General features: G+C 37.4%; 1 non-coding gene across 1 annotated transcript; it reads right to left on the bottom strand.

The window, feature by feature from the left end:
* Positions 1-10497: 10497 nt before the first annotated feature.
* On the bottom strand, positions 10498-10570 carry TRNAR-UCG (transfer RNA arginine (anticodon UCG)). The gene has a single exon. It is a non-coding gene; the product is annotated as a tRNA-Arg (tRNA).
* Positions 10571-23077: the final 12507 nt, after the last annotated feature.

Genomic DNA, 23077 nt, shown 5'->3' with positions numbered 1-23077 from the left:
GAAGGAAAGCCAGCATTAGTATTAGCCTACTCGTACGATAGGCGCCAAATACAGGTCACAGTTTATTGTCCCATCCGACGCACAGCGTACTTAGCGGACAGTGCCCTTCACAAAGCACCCCGAGTAGGGATCGGGATACCAACAAAAAATTCCTTCCACCTCCGGAATTTGAACCCGGGGCTTTGGGGTGGGAAATCAATACATAAAACACTGCATCATCCCGATTCCCATAAAACTTTAGGCTATCAGAGTGGCAGCACGGCAATATCTTTAAGATTCGTTACTTCACTTTCATTTTCGTCTACGGTCATGAATTATACAGGCTAGTGCTTAGGTGACATAAAATATAACTGGTTTAAACGTTAAGTATTGAAATTAACAAAATCAGATGGAACAAATAACGCGCATAATTTATCTAAACTTTGACATTCATTTTATGTTCTATTATATGGGAATTTAAAGGGAGAACATTATTCTTATAACTGAAGAGTATTGAAATATCTCACTCCAGTAGTTTTCAAGTAAGGAATACACTGCTAAGTTTAGGTGCTGATACATTGATATTTCATATCGTTACTTACAAAACGACGAATTATGGCCTTCTTTTTAAGGGTCATCGTCTCTTTTATTCTATCACTCAACAATCAAACAACTCAACAATCATATCTCATTTTTTTAACTGTTTAATTCACACATCTCAGCATGAAAAATGTGCAATAACCATTGACAAACGTGTGTTAAAAATGACTATTGATTAATACAGGCCTTGAGCAAAGTCGCAAATGAGGTCACAGCATTGATTCAAATTTCGACAACGCATTACGTAAAATGATAAAGTACGTGAAATCTAGACTTCATTCACCCGCTTAGATTTCGAGTTCATGTAGTACAAGGTATATTATCAAAGCATTTGAAAACCTTTATTTTGGAAAATGTTCCAGGAAACCACGTAGACTATGCAACAACTAATAAAAAGACTATATTAAGACATCTTACAAAGAACGATGGGAAAAGTAATAACGAACGCTTTTTAGAAGTATTTTTTCATCATAGCGTCTATCCGCAGTGCGCCACCCCTGGAGCGAATACAAGTTGGTCAATTCACTTCATAATGTGACTGGACCAAAGGAACTTGTACTCCAGCTTCTAAAAATATTGCACATTTAATGCACTGGTTATATTTTTATCATGATTGTAAAAAGACCGTTTCATGTGCAACAGAGAACCGCACGTCGTTTTTGTAGAAGTTTGACAAGAAATTTGAATTTCTTTTTATACTAACTGGACATAGGAAATCTCTGGCGTTTTACTTTTCTTTTTTAATAGGCAGAAGAACTTCCCTTTACATTCGTTAGCAACAGAAACCCTCCCACCATCTCGAGAAAAATCTCAAAGCCTCGTGGGCCTCTTGTCAGCATACGGAAAAGTTATTGCAAGTACGGGCTCATAACTCAGGCTACATAATGTCATGATCTGGGGCATTCGTAGAAAAAAGTAATGCTCAAGTGAATATACAGAAAGAAGAGGAGAAGATCCAGTGAAAACCTGCCGAAAGACAAATTCATCAAAAACTGATGAGATGGGATATTTTGCCTCACATTTCAGCAAATTCGATTATGATTATTCCGTAGACAACTTGTTTTTTTGACGAAAACAAAATGAACAAACAAATGAATTTCATTATTCACTCGAGTAGCAAAATAATTACCATTGCTAACGGATTTACAATAAAATAAAGGTTGCACTGTACATTGAATGAATACTGAAATCACTTCGAAAAAAAGAGAACAAATTTTAAAGCAAAGTGAGAAATGAAATTTTACATCGTAGCATAACCCTTCTTCTGTTCGACATTATTAAAGGACTACCGGACGTAATTTAATTCATCCAAAAGTATTTAGCCAAAAACATTGTCCTAGTTTTCTTAGTTTTAATTGAAGGCTTACATGTATGTTAAATGGAGGTAGGGGGGCCGTGAACGCGCCCAACAACTGAAATTAAACGCCCGAATTGCATTTAGTGTACACGTTTTAGGGAAGGACTTGGGATTAGAGGGCTCTCAATAACACCCGCCTTCCTCTTGAACCAAAGCCTCTCTTTACCCCTTCTCAAACATCGCCGGCGCAGCCTCCCCCCTCCCCTCCTTCGCTTCATCCGAGCAAAAATTCACCCTCAGTCGCAGCCCTCAATGGGATTCTAAAAAATTCATTGCTCTGGAGTACGGAACTCTAAAGAAGGAGAAAATACGAGGCCGAGGATTGCCTCAGCTTCCGAAAACCTTCCAAAGATATAATCCCAAGACGGCAACGCTATATAAAGTATTTCGGGAGATTTGCACGCCGGGAAATAAGGTTGAAAAAAATCTTATGCCTTCGATGGAAACCCAGGATGGACCAATCACTTTCATTATCAACCAGCTGTTTGAATTAGGTTGCTAATTTACCGATGCCTCGCAATAAATATGTAGTTGTTGGTTCAAAAGAGGAAGCCGCCAAGTTAAAGGGACCACCGCGCAAAGCGGAATGCGATGCTTGAAAGAGAAGAGTCACCGCGGCAATTTAACGAAAAAGGCAATAATTTGTTAATTTCAGTCTATAAAATATTAGTCGCGAGCAACAAAAGGGCCTGTGTAGAGGGGGAGGAATAATAGGCCACCAGCCATGAAGAAGGATAGGAATGAGCAGTTAAAAGGTTGGTTGTAATATGCTAGTGTTCCCTTTTGTATGTGCTGTGGTATCCAAACACGCAAAAGATAAATTAATCATTTAATATATCAATTTGCTTATTACTATGCCCTCTATGTTATTCTCCAGTTTTCCTGTCACTATTTTCTACACTATCGACAGCGTGCGACGCTTGGCATAATCCTACGATGCCGCTCGTCAAATTGCAAGATGGATGATACCTTTGCAATATTTGATATGTTAGTACCCTGCAAGCCACCGCTAGGGTGTGTGGCAGGCGGTGAATACACACCAGAATAATTTTGACCCGAATATGACCCAACCGCGGTCGGACAATGTTATTCTGATCCCTTATAGTTCGTGGAAAAATGAAATCTTAAATCTATCTGTTCTATAATTAATCTCTCTAATTTGATTTACATGATCTCTCCCACCGTAGTACGATGGGGTAATAATACATTTTCAATATTAATGCTAAATACACGCCCTTCCAATTTATGCAAGAGATTTAATCTGTAATCTGACCTTCGCTCCATTGAGTGATTCCTAGCCTAGCTCCTTTGATATTTTGAATGCGCTGCTAAGTTTATCATGGCAACGTTTTAAAAATCTAGCTTTTCTACGCTGCACACGATCCAATTCGGCAATCAATCCGACTTCATGAGGATCCCATATATGTACTTGAAGCATATTCTAAATAAGGTCTAAACAGTGAAAGATAATATTTCTCTTTGACCTTTTCATCACATTTACCCAGTACTCTTCAAATAAATGCTAATTTTTTGTTAGCTTCTCCATATATTCTCCGTATGTGTTTCACCCGGGAGAGGTAACGAAAAACGTTGGTAATCTACTTCACGAAGTTACACCTGAGACGACGAATCTCTGCGCAATGAAATAAAATATCATTGTGTCTTCTTGTTGCCAGAGGCTCCCATTTCAGAGTTAGTACCTGTAAGGGAGAGATTTTGTATTCTTTCATAGCAGTTCCGCCAGGAACTAGCCGGCACTTTCATTCATTTTGGTCGATTTTTAAATTAATTTTTTTTCAAATTACTTCCAAATGCTTGTGCCATATTCGATATGGTGTCTAATTATAGAGTATTAGTCCTTAATTAATGATTTCCAGCACTATAGCTTCCCAATATGTGTTTAACAAATGTTACTTTCTTCCATTCGCCACAGTTAAGGCACATGAGTTGCATACGTGAACGAAAGCCGATCATTATAAGACGTATTTTCAGCTCAAATATGAATAAATACTAAATATTAAATGCAAAAATATTAGTATTTAGCGCAAATATTTTACATTAATGTATAAGTATTTACTATAGTATAAATATCAATAAATTCTTATTCTTAAAGCTCATGTTTTAAGCACATTTTCAAGTAAATAATCATAGTGACATACATCTAAATGGTTGGGTATCACACTAGAGAAGGATTTACGGTCAATTACATTATTCCTACATTATTCACTCTGTCATAAACTAAATTTGTTGTTTTTCATGTTGCTATAATTCTCTTCACGCCTATATATCTGGCGAATACATATTTAGTACTTAAATTCCCACTTTAATCTTTTTATTATTGTAAGTAATCTATTCGACTCACATGTGACTGGACGTTTCCAGCCAAAATTTTACAAAATTAGGTAACTTAGCAATCCATGATGATGAAGCCCAAATTAAGTAGTACTCTAGTAGTTTTGCACCTTATTATGAAATTTTGCAAAAAATAAATACCTCATTAATTACACCTTAAGGCAATTATGAGAAACTGGTACTGGAGTAATAGTGGAGTCGAGAATAACACTTTCAAAGTTTAAGAATACTACGCTCTGGAAAGTCAAAATTATTTCAATCGATGATTTGCTTTCTCGATATGAATCGATCGAGGGAAAATGAAAGACAAATGGGCAGTCTTGTGAACCTTAATTACTTTTGCGATCGATTAGAGATCCCATTGGTTAAGATACGAGTAGTAGTATTAAAAAACAGCGATCACACTTCTGCTGTTCAATCTGCTCTGTTGGCAGCCTTGAACGTAATTATTTACAACATTTCAGACAATACCACTGCTCACATCATTGAGGATTGTTCTCAGAAGACCACAGAACAGCGTTACGCAATGGTCTAGGTCAAGTAAATGATATTTCGCCATGGCACGAAATATAATCCGCATGGTTTTTCAACTTAAGATATTGGGATAATAGCTCCGTCACACCACTTTCTATCCGAGGATGTTTGAAACTAACAGTCGGTATCTTGAATGGCAATAAAATCATTAGAAATAACTGTCGAATTCTAATTAATTATGTTAATTAATGATTATAAATTATTGTCGGGCGATGAGGTGGCTTAGCGGGTAGAGTGTTTAGCTGCCGACGGTTTCAAATCTGGATGATGGCTTTTGACACTCCCAGTTTAACGCCGGGTGAAACCTCATTACATCCATAGATACAACCGAAGTGCACTATTTTCCGGATACCAGAACGTTTTCAAACGAAATAGGCAAACAAAATACTCCCCTAACTGGAGTGCTTGAACCTCGTACTAATCCCTAAAGAGCTTAGTGCGAAATTCAAGTATTGTTAATACCAGACTCATCCATTTAAACGAACTTCGGGTTGAATTAAAGTCATTTTTGTTGACTGGATAAAAAAATTAACTTTTCTAAAATGTCTACACTTAATACCGATTGTTTAATTAAGATGACGAGGACGTTATAACATTAAGCCTATAGTTATTTGATAGTAATTATTATACCATTACAGTTGTTTTATTATATTACTTGTATTTTACATCGTCCAGGTGTCATTTACTACAGGACAGAATCCACTAAATTTATATCATCCTTCCCTATTCTCTATTCTATCAACATATGATTATCAACACATTCCAAAACAAAGTTTTCTTTTTTTTTGGCCAACTAATAATTCATAAACTTAACCGAATGGTGGGTGCAGCAATTGCAGTTAAGGCAAGTATACAACCGGAAATTACACACTAAAGTAGACGAAGAGTTTAAAATACAACAAATATTCATATTTAATACCAAAATATTCATATTTAATTAAAGGGAAGCCTGGAGACGGCCGCCTGAGGAACAGTCAAATAGCAAAATAACTATCCACGAAGGTAATACCAGAACTTTTACCTGTAAACGACTGCCGCATCACTTTTGATTCTATTTATTTGTTGCCGTAGTGATAATAATGAAGTTCCATGAGGCAAAAGGTGACAAGATATAGCAGCCATTAAATGCAAATTTTCAATTCATTTATTTTTCTAAATAAAAGAAATGCCTCTTTGAACATATACGAAAAGTGTCTATATTCCATGAAAAATTAAAATTCGCCAAATGTTTTTGAATAATGGCATTAAACCAGAAATTCGAACGACTAAATACATGATAAACGGTTCTAAATTGGTACTAACCTCACGTTAAGGTTCGTCTGATGCTGAAGTGTGTGCATTATTTATCATAAATCCGATAACAATAAGGGATCCAATTATGAGCCGCACACCTTAAAATGTTCTAATTCACTGTTAAAGCCACCTCAAGTATCAATGATGCGTACGAAGCTGAAGTGGATAAATTTAGCATTACTCGTACGCAGCGTTGAAAATCCTAAGAAAAAAAATATTCCAAAGAAACTGCGGGAGATGCCGCAACAGTAACTTTTAACGGAGCCATCCACTAATGTGCATTTCAATGCAACAATTTCAGAGTGTAAAAAGCATTCGTCTTGACTGGGAACCCAGTCAAGGCGAATGATTTTTACACTCTGAAATTGTTGCATTAAAAAATATATGCCTATAGCTTAACGAACAAAACGTAACAGTCAGGGGGCGTAGTCACAAATTATTCAGCAATTAATTTCAGCAATTACTTTCAACGTGGAGAATCATTTGATTTGAAACATTACGACTACAGCACGATAGCATTAATATTAAGAAGATGATGCATATGACTTCCAGATATGGATACGGTTTTTTGTAATTATAAATCAATGATGATTGGCGTGCAAAACACTAAACTGGAGCATAAAGTAATGAGATCCATATGATATCGCTTTGAGGGCGTTCCATACCCAGCACTAATAATAATTATTTACGAACAGCGGTAAGGATATTGGAAGTTAATAGGCTGAAAAAAGGTTAGCTGTAAGAGAAAGCAGAGGAGATAGCAGTTCTTACTGGGAACCTTGCACCGATGAAAAAATTATAAGCACCAACTAAAGGAGTAGATGGAACTACGGTACCTATTAAATCCTGTGGTTTTTATCGAACATTTTTCCAACGGAACAGCAGCCAAGTCTTCGGCTCGAATTCCAGAAAGAACGTGAATTTCCGAATCCAGAGACGAAAAACGACAACTTGAATAAGAAGAACGCTACAATGGATGCTTGTAAAAGATTTTTAGGGGACAGTTTTCTCGATTAGCTAAACTAATATCATGTAATCGAAGGGGAAGCATTAATTTTGCTAATTTCTTAATAATAATTTCACATATGCATGCCTTGCAATGTAAGGGGCGACATAAAATGCAAGCAACTAACATTATTCTGTCCTTGCATGCTGGTTTCTCGTTCGTAAATATTCGGGAACTACGAGGGTCATCCGGAAAGTAGTACCCGTTCGTGAAATAAAGACACAAAAGTAAATATTAACAAACATAAAAAATTTTATTTGAAAGAGGATACTTTAAACTACTTCTCAACATAATCTCCAAGCAAATTAAGGCATTTGTCATAACGTGTGACAAGTTTCTGTATTCCTGCTGCATAGTCCTTCGCCGCCAGCTCATTGAGATACGCGAGGGACCCATCTTGCACAAATTTTTGCATAATGCAGATGGTGTTTAACAATTTCATGAACAATTGTTCGAGAAACATTGGGAAAATGCTCACAGATGTCATCAATTGTGACGCGCCGATCGTTCCTCACGAATTCGTCAACTGAGCTCACCAGTTGGTCTGTAATGACAGACGGTCTCTCCGAACGCTCATCGTCGTGTGTGTTCCCCCTCCCCATGTTGAAGTTGCGACACCACCGCCGAACAGACGACTCGTCCATTACATTGTCTCCATACACCTCCTTTAATTGGCGATGAATATCACATGGGCGAACGTTTCTTGCATTGAGGAATTTAATCACTGCCCTCACTTCACAACTGGCGGCGTTCTCAATTTTTTTAAACATTGTAAACAATCACAGAAACAACACAGGCAATGCTAGCGTCACGCAACTTGGCTCAGAGAAGGCAGACAAGCCACTGAAGCTATCTGACCTCGTCCAGCGGCTACTCGCGTCGTCAGCACTTCATGCGGCACGAACGGGTACTACTTTCCGGATGACCCTCGTATTTTTATCGGCAGCTGACTACGCACAGAAGCGACGCCAATTACTGCCGTTCTTACTCCTGGTGATTCCTTGATCATATTCCATTGTTATGAATAGTGACAATACCATCAGTTCCTTTCATTGCATATTATTAAACCGTTCCTTAGAGGAAATTCAGGCACAGGTCAAGTTATGAAGGTCATTTACAGGCTGTTTTTGCGTTCTACCGTTCCAAGATTAGGGGTTAAGAAAGACCCCGGTAGTGGTGCGTTTTTCAGCATAATGTTTATCTTCTGAGATTTGAGGTCTGAGAGTGCTTTCAGCCCGTTTTGGTCGAGCTACGACGCCATAATAAATATATGTGTCCATAGTAATGGATATTTCATCAAATTATCATGTGTAATTGTTGGGAAAAGTTTAGAAATCTCAAGAAATAATCTCCGTGTGCCGGTATCCATATTATATTCCTACATCCCAGATCGATGACGGGTTGTCGCATGCTATGTAAGTATTCCCATACCACTGTCTATATTGAATTATAGCCCGTATGGTCGAGGGAGTAGGGAAATAGGGGGAAGAATTTCGTTAGGCAAAGAGGCTTTCACGAGGAGGGAATGGATGGCATGGACGTTGAGTAAGGATGTTACGAGAAGGCTCGTTAAAACTTTGGTATGGAGTGTAGTTATGTACGGCGCGGAAACATGGTCATTGAAGCTGGATGATAGGCGTAGATTTATTTATTTATATATAACCTGCAAGGCACCGCCAGGATGTCTGGCAGGGGGCGAATACACACCAGAATAATTTTACCCGAACATGACCCTACCGAGGTTGAACAATGTTATTATGATCCAGTATCGTTCGTGGAAAAATTGGCATCTTAAATCTATCTGTTCTAAACTTTATCTCTTTAATTTTATTAGTAAGATCTCTCCTACCGTAGTACGATGGGGGTCAATTGGAGGCTATTGAAATGTGAGAGTGGAGGATGATGAAGAAAATAAATGAACAGAAAGGAAAACGAATGAGGAAGCGCTAGGTATGGTGGAGGAGGAGAGGGGATTGTTGCGAAAAATTATTAGGAAGCAGGAAAGATGGTTGCAGGCCCAAATGATTGGCATTGGGATGCTGAAGACTGTGATAGATGGGAGTTTGCTAGGCAAACAAGGAATGGGCAGCAAGAGGATAGGGATGTTGGACGGAATGAAGGGAGGAAGGAAGTATACGGTGATGAAGAGGGATTGTGTTGTAGAGTAGGATGTTGGCAGGTGTTTTGTTAGGAGAGATGAGATATTTATTTGGTGGTTGTTTTCGTTCAAAACCTACTGTCACCGGTAGATTACTTATAATAAATAATAAGGATGAAGTATTTAGCTATTCGTAGGCTAACTGTAACAACTTGAGATCCAAGAAAAACTATCAGTGGCTATAGAAAGTTACGAATATATTATTATTGTTACATTGGATTTATGAATTTCATCACTCAAGTTACAAAATTAGTGTACTATTATTGAGGTCATACATGACTTATTTTTAATCCTAAATTATAATGTACTACTCAAAATGGAAATATTAGAAATTGGTATAATTTATTGGTACTATACAACTGGCGGTGAAGTACAACACGTGATTTTCTGTTAGATGGCTCATGCTTCATCGATTAGACAATGATCGTTTTTACCCAATGAGATATATGTACGAATATGAGTTGGCCAATTTAACCCTAAGTCATCCGCGCACAGATTTCCCTTTTTGCATGCAGGTAAGACCAGCAATTAGAGAGATTTATTGAAAGCAAATTGTGTATCGGTATTGTCATAAAAATCATTAGCACAGTAATCAACCTGAGGGTCGGTTTGGTAGGTGATGGTAGAGTTCACCCAGTACTAAGCCCGACGGCGTGTGAAATTCACACATCAGGGTAGGGAGGCCAGTTCCTTTCCTTGTGCCGGTTATGGTTTCCCAGGAAGATCTGGTATCCGAAAAATCACATAGCTTGGGTGGAGCTGCAGGTGCCCAGAGACTTGCCCAGGAATAGAACCCGGGACCCTCTGGTCAGCAGTCTATCCCCTGGACTACCGCGACCCACATTGTCATAAAAGTCAGAAAATTTTGTCGTTGGATTTTTAATCGTCGTTATGCAAATTAATGAAAATCGAATCGTAAATTATCCCGTCACTATATATCCCGTCTCTCTCTCTCTCTCTCTATATATATATATATATATATATATATATATATATATATATATATAGAGAGAGAGAGAGAGAATATATATATATATATATATATATATATATATATATATATATATATATATATATATATATATTCTCTTTTTTAAATATATTTACTGCATACATATATACATATATATTTTTCTCTCTTTTGAAGTTAAAAGTAATTTTTGGCGCAAACAGCTTTTTATATCTTATTAGATAAAAAAGTCTCACAAAATAATTGAACGACCACGACAGGATTCGAACCTGCAAACTTCGGATCCGAAGTCCGACGCCTTATCCATTAGGCCACGTGGTCACACTATATTCCTACATATAGCAAACATTTCATCTGTGCAAGGGTGCAAAAGTTGATATTTTGCACACTTCTGATGAATTGGAAGATATCAACAAAGGGAGATATGGGGGATGAAAAAAAATGTGGCAATATGCCCCGGCAGATAGGGAAGGGTTTCGGGAATTTTTTAGGGGCAAGTTTCCGGGAGGGGCTCGTAGTGGAGAAAATATGGGAAACATTCAAAGTAATAATTCTTAAAGGGCAAACAAAGTATATCCCCATTAAAAATTTGAAACGGAATACGGATCCGGAGTACCACAACAAAACCGTAAAACAAGTCATGAAAGCGGTAAGAAAGGCACACAGATTAAAGAATGAAAGTAAAGAAATGTCACAGCGTAACAGCACATTGGTGAGGAACCTAAATAGGAAAATGAAAAAGGCAAAGGAAACATTTCTAATCAACGCAATGTCGAAAGAGAATGCAACGAAATTCTATAGACACATGAGAACGAGGAAAGACAAAAGGGAATGCGTGAATACATTAAAAACTAACGATAATAGCATTATGACCGACACTGTATAAATAGCAAATATTCTCAACTCTCGTTTCACAGATGTTTTTCGCGGCACAGGAAACAAAAAGGAAAATAAGGCTTGCCTAAATAGCTCAAACACGACAGAGAGATCAGGGTAACAGCACAAAACAGCTTACTTCCCTCGACAAACGGTATTATCGTGGAGGACTCATATTTTGTGTAAAAAATAAGGAAGATGAGAAAAAATAAAGAAGATGAGAAAAAATAAGTCAGTGGGACCGGACAATATATCAATTGACATTCTAAAACTGGGTAATACCGCAATAGCTTTGTACCTGATTCATCTATTCAAAGTAACTTTAAAAAATAATGACTTGCCTAATGATTGGAAAAAAGCAAACATTACACTAATTTTCAAGAAAGGGGTTGAACAACAGCCAAAAATTATAGGTCGGTACGCATAGCATCAGTTGTTTGCAAAACACAGGAAAAATATTGCCCACTACATTCGGGAATTGTGGACAAGATATAGATGGCTATTCAAACACCATCATGGGTTTAGAATGGGATATACTTGTGAAACGCAGCTTTTGGGATTAAGCCAATATATCGGCGACGCGATTGATGAAGGAAAGGATGTTGATGCGGTAATCGTTGATTTTTCGGCAGCTTTCGACCGAGTGCCAAGACAAAGACCAAGAAAAAATTTTCTTTTAGGCAGAATTCAAAGAGTAAAAATAGAGGATGCATTTTCAAGAAAGGCGAGCGTTATAGCAGGAGTTTCACAGTGCAGTGTTCTAGGGATATTGCTCTTCCTAATGTACGTAAACGATCCACCAAATAATTTACACTCCTAAGTAAGACTCTTGCTGATGATTGCACTATATACAGACGGGCAGAACATGTAAATGACCGCGTTTTACTACAAAATGGCATCGATCGCCTTGGTGACTGGGTTATAAAAAATAATATGGCCATTAATGTTTGTAAGAGTAAGCATATCAATTTTTCAAAAAAAATAATGCACAAAAGGATAATTACACCATCTTTAGAGGATGAATCCTATTTAGCAGTCATTGCAAATATTTAGGCGTTTACTTAACGAGGGATCTTGGGTGGGCAGTCTAAGTAGATAATGTGACACGGAAGGTATTTAAAGTACTTCATTTGGTAATGAGAAATTTAAAAGTAAATAGCGTAGCCACAAAAGAAAAAGCATATAAGCTACTGGTTAGCCCTATTCTAGAATACTCGTACATAGCATGGGATCCATATGGGGTGGGACATTAAAAAGACAGAAAAAGCTCAAAGAAAGGCAACAAGATATGTACTCGGAAGGTACAAAAGAACATATAGTGTCACGGAAATGTTGGACATCCTGAAATGGGAGAGTTTGAAAAATAGAAGAAAAAGGAGTACAGGCTAGGCGCGATGCATAGAATTGTTAAAAATGACGAAGCGTGGGAAGATTTATGGAAAGAGATAGAAAAACCAAACTTAAAGAAAAAAACGACCGCAATTTTAAAATAAAAAAGAGAACGCAAAAACCAAGCAAGAAAAAATACTCTTTTTTAAACAGAACTTGTATTGTTGAATGAAACCAGCTGCCTGAAGGTTTGAGCCCTTTCCATCCAATTTTAGGACTTTTAAGAATAAGTGTAAAGCAGCCACTGGGTGATAAACTTCATTAATCAGTGATTATTATACTATTGTACTTTTAAAAATATTGTTTGTATGTGATGTGGACGGCTTGAGAAGTTGCATTGCAAAAGTGAATGATGCGTTATCGGTGCGTGATTTTGATCGGTATATGAAATTGAAGAGTACGTGATTATTGACGGAGTGCGGCGATGGGCGTCGCAGTTATGGTGTGAACCTAGCCTTTATGTGATGGTGAAGGTGCAATTGGTAATCTTAAAGTGCCATTGTATACAAGAGCATTTTGTCTCATATCTGTTCTTTTTGTGTAAGTATGTATGTGCATGGAGGGTCCATGGACCAGACTTGACGGCTGCCACCAGGACAATTGCCTAATTGCGAGAGCATTATATAATAATAATAATTTTGAAATGCAAACTATGCAGGCAAAACGAATATCATAGTACAGGGTTCGTCCGGAAAATAAGTGTACTGATTTTTTCCCACCGCTCCAGGCGCGCCCAGCACCGCTCTGACGGGCTGCGATTGGAGGGGGGTATGTTGGCAAGCGACGCTGAAAAAGGCAGTCGGCTCTGAGGTGTGGTGTAGTGAGGAGCTCTGTTAACGCGAACCTCCACGCTTCGACCCACGTCACGGAACGCGATGCCGAAGTTTTTGGAGCAGCGTTATTCCATCAAATTTGCGGTAAAGCTTGGGAAATCGTCTACCGAAACTGTCGGTATGATTAACCAGGCTTACGGGGAGTCAGCCATGTCCAGAAACATGATCTTTCGGTGGCACAAGATGTTTGTGGAGGGCAGAGAAGAGGTCGACGACGAGTCTTCGAGAGGTTCCCGATGATGCCTTCGCGGGAGCGTTCCAGGAATGGGAACGCCGCTGGAAAAAGTGTATCGACTCACAAGGGTCCTATTTTGAGGAATATTAGCTTAAGATATGTAAAAGTGTAATAAATTTTTTTTCCTGAGCTCAGTACACTTATTTTCCGGACGAACCCTGTAGAAGCACTAATGAAAATAAGAAAATCATGCCATTAAAAAAGCAAATTTTTTGATATATTTTTGATATCTCTACATTTATAGTTATGCTGGCAAGGGGAAATTGCTCCCACTTGGTACACCCAAACACTTGACGTCCTGCCACTTCCACAGCTTGGAGAGCACTGGGAGCAGTTTCGCGACAAAGTTTAGCGTTCCCCCACCTACTCCAAGTGGTTTGATCCCACTTCGACCAATAGGAGCTACGCAGGAAATTCATTTGCATAATTTTGGAACGCACCCTGTATTTTATAAATATGATGAATTGGTGATATTTTTGCAAGCAAACAGTGAAATTGTTTGAGCAGGAACTTTCTGACTGATAAATGATTTTTCAACAAAATGTAACTCTTTTAAATTTAATTTTACAAGTAGAAGACCTATAGTCTAGGTCTGGTCAGAGTCTATGCATAGCCTGGTAGCAAGCCAGAGGAAAGTGGAGCTGATATTCTGGATTTACGCTCTTAAATACTTCAATAATGATCACATTCTCCCTTTGATGACTTTCAAGGATATAAGCTGTTTGGGTCTACTATACTGCCATCTTTTGGTGATATCTCAAAAAAATGCCAGGCCACCCTCTACAAGGTTGAATCTGAGCGATTATGACTATGGATACTATCCTATCCCAGGTGTGTGTCTAAACTCACTCCGAGAAGTATGGCATGCAAAAGAGGGTCTGTGGAGATTCTGAATGCAAGAATGAAGATGCATGCACAGCAAAAGTTTTTAACCTTAAGACATCGCCTCCAGGACTGAGGGTAAAGCTGCCAACCTACGTGGTGGTAATTCTCAGAAGTAGCATGGAACCTTCATCAGATCGATGACGAGGAAGCCTTAAGATTAATTTCAACTGCCTCTTCGGGGAGGACGTACACAGGAAGATGAAGAGATCCAAGAACCTAAGAAAGAATGGCAAATTTCTCTCTCCCTTGGCGTTTCTTCCACATTACTCATACAGAGACTCTGACACAATACCATCCTGTTTCACTCTTAAACACTACCTTCAGAGCAAGGCTGCCTGGAAAATTTTATTATGAGGGAGCATCTCACTTCTTCGGGAGCGAGTGCATAATATCCGATACGAATTGGATCACGCCTTGAAAGAACTACATCACCTGCATTTAGAACTAAGTTACATCTTGACGGAGGACTGGGAGACCATAGATAAGATCACCAGCATCTCATGCACAAAAACCATCACTTTATTGAAGGAGAAACAGATGAAGAAGTTCCAGAAACCTTACCAAGTCCAACATCCGATCACCCCTGGTCCTGAAAACGACCACTCGTTGATCAACCTAACAGACCAGGTACTGAGTGAAGATACTTGTTCCATCCTGCCCAAGGGTCTCAACTTTGCCATCACTCAAAAAGAAAATATCGTTATAGGAGTCGAAGATGCAGTGCAGAAGCTACCGAAAAATCAGGCCAACGAGATAAGGGAGGATGTCACTTAGATCCTCCATAAGGCAAAACCACCCAAACCAAATACCACTGCTGTGGAATGCTAAGTGCTCAAAGAGCTGTATGACAGTATGGAACTTCTTGTCCTACCAGCTGATAAGAGTAATGCTACAGTCATTATGAAGAAAGAGGTCTATCACAGCAAAATTGCGGCCTTATTGAACAGCAGCACCTACTCTGATTTGAAGAGTAACCCCACAGCAAAGATAGAACAACTTACTTGAGTGAAGAACAAACAATCAGCCATTCCAGTAAAAGAAAAACGGAAACTCTTTCCATTGTCAACCAATCTATTATACCTGTACAGTCTACCTGAAGTTCTCAATGAGTGGATCCCGCTACTATCCATCGTCAGCAACATCAACGCACCAACCTAAAAGCTGGTGCAATACATGCCCTCCAACCCTACACCAGAAGAACCAATTCATTTATGAAAAACTCCAAAAATTTCATTCACATCATTCAAAACACCAAAGTCCAGGAATGAAATGTGCTGGTGAGCTTTGACGTAGTCACTCCATTCACAAAAACACGAACTGATGACTCCATGCTACCCATCAAAGACCTAACCACGGAGGGATTACCTAAGGTTTTCCCCGATCTCGCAGAATTCTGCCTCAGGAACATATACTTCCTTTGGAATGATAAGTGTTTCCAACAGAAGGAAGGTGCAGCCATGGGATCTTCACTCTCTCCTGCAGTGACTAACATTTTCATGAAGAATTTCGAGCAGAAGGCAACAGAGTTTAACCCACAGAAACCATCTCTTTGGATTCAATATGTCACCCTCATCATCTGGCCACATAGGAGAGAAGAATTAGTCATTCTTGAAACACCTAAATCAGCAAAATCCTGCCATAAAATTCACCATGGAGATTGAACAGAATAGTGTCCCGCCCTTTCTGGCTGTATTTGTGAGCAGAATACCTAACAGCAGCCTTGATCATTCAGTGTAATGCAAGAAAACCCATACCGATTGATATTAAGAAGCACAACCACACCATCATCCCACTCAGAGAAGCTCATCATTAGTTCCCAATAATTTTAACCATGAGGATTGCCCTGATTTCCATGTGGAAAAGGGTAATTCCACCTTTAGGCCAAGTTACAGCCAATCAGAGCGCTCTGGATTAGCCAGTGTCTTCTATATGTATACTGTATTTGTACAATGAAAATCACTTCAACCTGAAGACGTCTCCAGGACCAGAGGCTAGACTGTTGTCCAACAAGCCAACCTACGCGATGGTAATCCCCAGAAGCAGTATGGAACCTTCAAATGAGCATTCTGCTTATATAAAAGGAGATGGATCACCTTGAACAACATGCCGCTGGGAAGATGCATCAGATTTAACCTTTAATATACTTTCATGAGTCAAAGCCCAAAAACAACTTATGCAATTCATCTGTCAATATATTAAATGGACATCAGAGTGATTGATTGCCACTGATTACCTTCATCTACAATTCAATCCTTAAACTGAAATTATTTCATTGATGGCCCTAAATTTGGTACTGAAAATGAACTAATTAAATTACAAATTTATTTAGTAAATAAATTAATTTTAAGCACTGCATATTCAGGGATAATTCTCAAAATATGAAAAAAATATGGTATCAAAATGTCTAATCTCACCATTCTAATGGTAAACATTTCCACTCCAATAGTTGAAGTCAAGCATGGTTAACTTATGTTTTCACTGGAGAGTTAAATGTGCTAAAATAATGAAGGTATTAGCAAAATAAATCCCATTTAAAGCATGCACGGCTTTAATCTTCAAGACAACTTGGGGGAAACAAAATTTTTCACCTGGAGGATGTTCATGATCCAATCAATATGCAAACACCTCACATAATATCAGTCACTGCTTCAATTTCATTATCCGGCAATTAGATCTTGAATCTTTAAGTTTAATGCATTTTCTCAAGTTGTAATGTGTTCTGCCACATGATCAAGATAAATCAAAACAAGGGATTATTAATGTAAACATGGCCAAAGGAGTTTTCATGGGCAGAAAGAATGCTACACAAGTTCTATTTAATACATTGACCTTTCCTATTGTTACAAACCACCTTCTTGCATTTACTAGACTTTGCAACACAGGAATACCTTCCAGTCAATATCATATTCCTTCAACTTCCTTTCACCATGTTAAACACAAATTGTCAGTTTTTCAATTTCTAATAAAACATCTCCTCTTCATCCCTCTCAAATAATGATGCAATTTCAAAAGAGCTAAGATACATTTAAAACTTGAAATTTCTCTAGGCTACAAAACTGAGATGATACAGAGTATCCCCGTAAACACAAATTCAAAATATTAATAGCCACTTCCACTGCTCTTTCCAAATCCCCTAAACAGAAATACCAAAAGCTACCTTTATTTCCATCCCTAGTTGAATATTTTCCCAATAATGGTTCATTTCCCACACTTGACTTTTAAATATTGATCCTTACACAAAAAAACTGAAATTTGCACAGTAAAATGTCCCTCACCCCATAACATGACGCAATGTATAATATGTACACTTGCTCAAGAGCCCAGATAAATCCAACATACTCAACACCTGGTAAAAACAAACTGATCCAAAACCACCAATGACTTTCACTTTAAGAGATAGTTGAGGCCGATACTTTTTGGAAATCCATTCGTAAAACATAATCATGTAACAATCAAACATAAAAATGTAATGCATAAGGAATTTATTTTAATAAATTTTCCCGTGGAAAAGAGAAGTCTGAATTTTTCTTGGTGAATGACATCCACCTTCTTGAAAGTCCCCCTGACCACTTACTAGCTTGATCCCCATGAATATCTATCTCCTCCTTAAATATTAATCTACAGAATTCATGTAAATTAAGGTTCCATTATTTTCTATCCTTACTTAACTACAGCAAGTATCAGCTAATTAGAATGTTTCCTGCCCATTTTGATTCAATTTCCTACTCCATGCATACAGCATTTTCCAATCCTCATGGTTCATTTTCCCCCACTCCTCATTCCTTCCCTCCATCATCACAGCTTCATTATTTCCGGATAGTGAATAAGTTAGAAATTAACCATTAAACTATCGAAGAAGACATTTGCATCAAAATAGCTGTGGCTTCTGTTCTTTTTTTGAAAGCCTTTCCCATTATCTCCTTCACCCACCTTCTCTTTTAAAGGTCTCCTTACTATTTAAACTTCTTGGATCGTATCCTCCATCCTCCTCCCATTAACCTCACATAAGTAACCAAAATGCCACCACTCATCTGTGCCACCCATTAATCTTCAACTAATGTCCACCTTAACACTCAATAATCATTAAACAACCTCAAAGACCTTTACCCAACCATTTAATGCGATGCTTCACCACTATATACCTCAAATGTCATCTTTAGGATCAATTTCATCCATTGACTACACTGCTCCCTTGTGGTTTACAGCAACATCATCTACAAGAAGTATCCAAGCAGCACCTTTTACACATTATCTTTGTTTCCCTTTTTTCTACTCTCACTCTCACCACTTTTAGTTTTCTGTTCAACTCAAATAAAATTTGTCGCATCCATCTTTTCCACAGCTCAAACAGCCTAGTTAGTAATATAATGCAAAAATACATTAAAAAAGCTACATGAACAGACCATGGACCTGAAAACGTTATTTTTTCCTATTTAATGAAATATCATTTAATTTTTCTTCAATTGAGGCATGCATTCTTAAATTAAAATGTTCATTGAATAAAGTGATGAGGGTGACCTAATTTTAGGGGCTCTTCAATAAATTAATTTTTTGCTACTAGTTCATTTCTTTTTCCCTAAACCATTTGCATGCCCTGAAGTCCAATTTCATTTTATATTTTTACTGGGGAGTATGACTTAATATAAGCAGCAAACAAGGATATTTAAATGGCAAATAATAAATGAGGGGGATCTGATAATTAACAACTGCGCTTAACAATGAGCTTAGGGTTTTAATAATAACAAGTAATAAAAAATGAAATATTTAGAGACCCATTGTTACAAATCAGCAGCAAAGCCATCAGCTGCTAGCATCAGTAGCCACTCCAAAATATTTATTATAGTACTAAATACATGAAACATAAGTTTTTTTACTGGTGGTTTATTTATAAAAGCATTATTAGTTATCAGATATGTTGTTAATAAGAATGAAAGTAAGGACTGATTTCAGTCAGATTAGAATAAAATGAAGCTTTAACCAATCAGCCAAGAAATTTCAGTCTTTGAGGAGTGCATTTCAGGATCACCGTGATAAGTATGAAGATAGGATAGGATACTCAACCACTGTAGGCCTTTTTAGGAGAGAAAGTAGGTCATTTGACGGACCACGAATATTTTGGGCTAGTGCTGATAAAATTGTTAATAAAATTATAAAAGAGATGGACAACACTGGCATTGAGATAGAAAGACATTTGACACGCACTTCTCCACAAATTCGTACTAAATTACAGTCAGACATAAATACGGACATCAATCAAAATGGAAAATAATCTATCTATCCTTGTACTAAATAGCAGGAAACAGCGGACCTCGAGCACATAATCCAAAGTTATTCCGCTGATATAGTATTAGGGACAGAGTTGGCAGTGTGATAATATAAACAACCAAAAAATTTTCCCAATAGATTTCACAGTTTACCGACGTGATAGAGGTACAAGACCTGGAGGAGTGTTTGTAGCAGAGAAAAGTATTTTTGAAAGCAAAAAATATATTTGAAAATAATAACGTAGAAAGTATATGATGCACCTAACAGCGATCTAATCAACCCAACATTCACCTATACTCTTTCTATAGACCTCCAGACTCAGATGTTAAAACACTTAATGAACAAAAATACCAATTTACACATTAAAGTAATAACAGACTCAGCATAATTGGTGGTGACTTTAATCTCCCTGGTATCAATTGGGTTAAATCTCGGACCCTCGACCGCAAATCATGTAATTCCTCAATAAAATTGAGGCAAAGAAACTTCCTCCATCAAGCAGTAAGCATGCCCACCCGCGGAAAGAGCATATTGGACCTATTTCTTACGAACACACCATAGTGTATTATGAGTTTTTCAAATGATGAGAGCTTGAGGGACCATAATTCCATCAATGTCAACTTTGACATAGAAATGAAAAAGATTGCTAACTAAAAAAGAAAAATAATAATTACCATAAAGCAGACTTCAATAATTTTGCCAGTCCATTAAACTCATCACTACTTCAAAGCGCACTTCTGTCATGCCACCGTGGAAGAAACTTGGACACAATTTGTCAATATTATAAAAAAAGGCATTGCAGATTTCATCCCTATTAAGTATGTTAAAGCAAATCGCAGGTGGTACAAAAAATCAAACCCCTTTATTGTACCATCGGGGACAAAACCCTTCAAAAGCAGAGAATGCTACACTCTAGGGTAAAGAAAGCAGGCAAGAACACATCATCCTCGGAGTTATTGGACAAGTATAGAAACTCTAAAATTGAAACCAAAACACAATTACAAAGCACCTTACAAGACCTTAAACGTGAAGTACTAGACACTGGATTACACTTACTATTGTATTTGGACATTGACACTTAAGCGTTTTCGTCGTATGTTAGGGAAGTAAAAGAGGCAAACTGTGGCTTGCTTAAAAGTTGGTAACAATATCATTCATACTGACATTGTGGGAAAATCTAACATTCCAAATTTATTCTTCCGAAGCATTTTCACAGATGATGTTGCCACCACGTATCAACAATGCACACTGAACCTGTGGCAAATATAGCAGCAGACGAACAAGGAATTGTCAAATTGCTCAAAGAGATTTAACCCAACAAATCCCCAGGTCCCGAAAATATACCAGCTAAGGTAATAAAACATTTAGCTCCTAACATTGCCCCGTACCTTGAATTTATAATTAACAAATCCCTCACAGAGTGCAAAGTCCCTAAAAATTGGGAAACCACGCAAATAATGCCCATTTTTAAAAGTGGTGACAGGGAGGACCACAGTAATTACAGACCTAAATCTCTCACTTCTATCTGTTGCAAAATCTTAGAGCACATAATCGTCAGTTCAATAATGAGATACCTTGATAAAATTAACTTTTTAAGTGACAATCAACAAGGATTCAGGAAAACCAGCTCATGCGAAACCCAATTAGGATTATTTAAACACGACTTACTTTTATCGGGTGAAAGTGATAGGCAAGTGGATGCTATCTTTTTAGATTTTCAAAAGGCACTTGATAAGGTTCCCCATTGTAAACTCATTCATAAATTAAAGGTCGCAGGTATGAACAAGGGCGCAATAACTTGGGTTGAAGACTTTATTTCAGAGCGGGAACAGAGGGTAGTCCTTGATGCACTAGTTCCAACAGTGCTCAAGTGACGTTGGGGGTACCTAAGGGATATGCAATCGTTTCATTGCTTTTCTAGATATTTGTTCACGATTTGAACCATGAAGTGAAAAGTAAGATTAGGCTATTTACGGATGACACTGATTTATCGGGTGATATCTGTGGATGAGGATCGATTAATTCTAGCACAGAATCTACATGGCATTATTAAATAGTTCAAAATGGGGATTGTCATTTACCCTTACTAAATGCTCGGTGGTAAATTTCTTTAAAAAGATCAATGGATTTGTTGACAAATTAGCTGGAGTTGACCTAGAAATAGTTTATATGGTAAACTACCTACGAGTTAACATCAATAAAGTCGTTACTTGTGGGACCCAAATACATAAAATCTGCAGGCAAGCATTTAAAAAATTGGGATTAATTAGATGCATTGTTGCCAGCAGTGACCCCAAGGTTAAGAAATTTTCCAGTGCCAGCCAGCACAGATGTAAAACTTCAATTTATAATCACATGAACCATACACACACACACACACACACACACACACAAAAGAAATATTTTGAAAAATTGTATTTCTCAAAACAACAATCATTGACTCAATCTTGCAGAACTATTCAAGCCTTTTCCAAGCAATGCAAATGTATTTAAAAAAAGATACAAAAAGTTTATACTATAATAGCATATGTGAAATTTTATGCAAAGATGATGCAAATAAAATGCAATGTTAAGTACTAAGCATACATGTAAACAATGTACGTAACCATCTGGTAAACTGCTAACTTATAACATTATCCTAAATAAATACCAGCAGGTGAAATTGTTTTTAAATCACAAGCAAAACTTAGCTGACAACTATAAAACACAATGGCAGTTTTTTGCTTTACTTTTGCATTCCAAATCTCACCTTCCAGTTTCGTTGACTTAAGTTTCCTTAAATCAGTTATCTTGGAATTAGCATTAATCACAACAAAACCTCTACTTGATCCGAATCTTCTATGAATTGATATCCAATTTGATTCATAGATACAATGCCTCACCATAGTTTAAATAGCTAAAAAATGCTGCAGCTTAATAACCAGTTACCGATTTGGTTTGGAATTTTAATTAATCATTGGCGACACGTCTTTTATTTGACATTAAGTTTCAAATGCTTCCATCATTAAAAAATGTATCAGATTGCTTCAAAATAATATTCTTGGTATCATAATTATACTTGGTACCAACAGAGCATTTCTTTTCTTTAATTTACATTTCAATTAGAAAAACTATCTAAAGCTAACTGCTCTTCCTACTACTAAGAAGGTACGAAATATTTCATTGGTTCTTAGAAGTATGCCACAGCTTTTTTCCATTATAATAGAGATCTAATTTAGAATTTTTCATACACAAATGTCACATGACTTTTCTGAGCTATTAGTTGAAAGGGGTTTCAGGCCCAGTTACGGACTTGCATCTAGAGAATTCTACCATTTATGTTCTTCTTTTCTCCTGGAGAGAAAA

This window comes from Hetaerina americana, unplaced genomic scaffold, assembly GCF_022747635.1.
Source record: "Hetaerina americana unplaced genomic scaffold, ioHetAmer1.1.p SCAF_4, whole genome shotgun sequence".
Classification (NCBI taxonomy): domain Eukaryota; kingdom Metazoa; phylum Arthropoda; class Insecta; order Odonata; family Calopterygidae; genus Hetaerina; species Hetaerina americana.
This window is presented reverse-complemented; position numbering and strand designations above follow the sequence as displayed.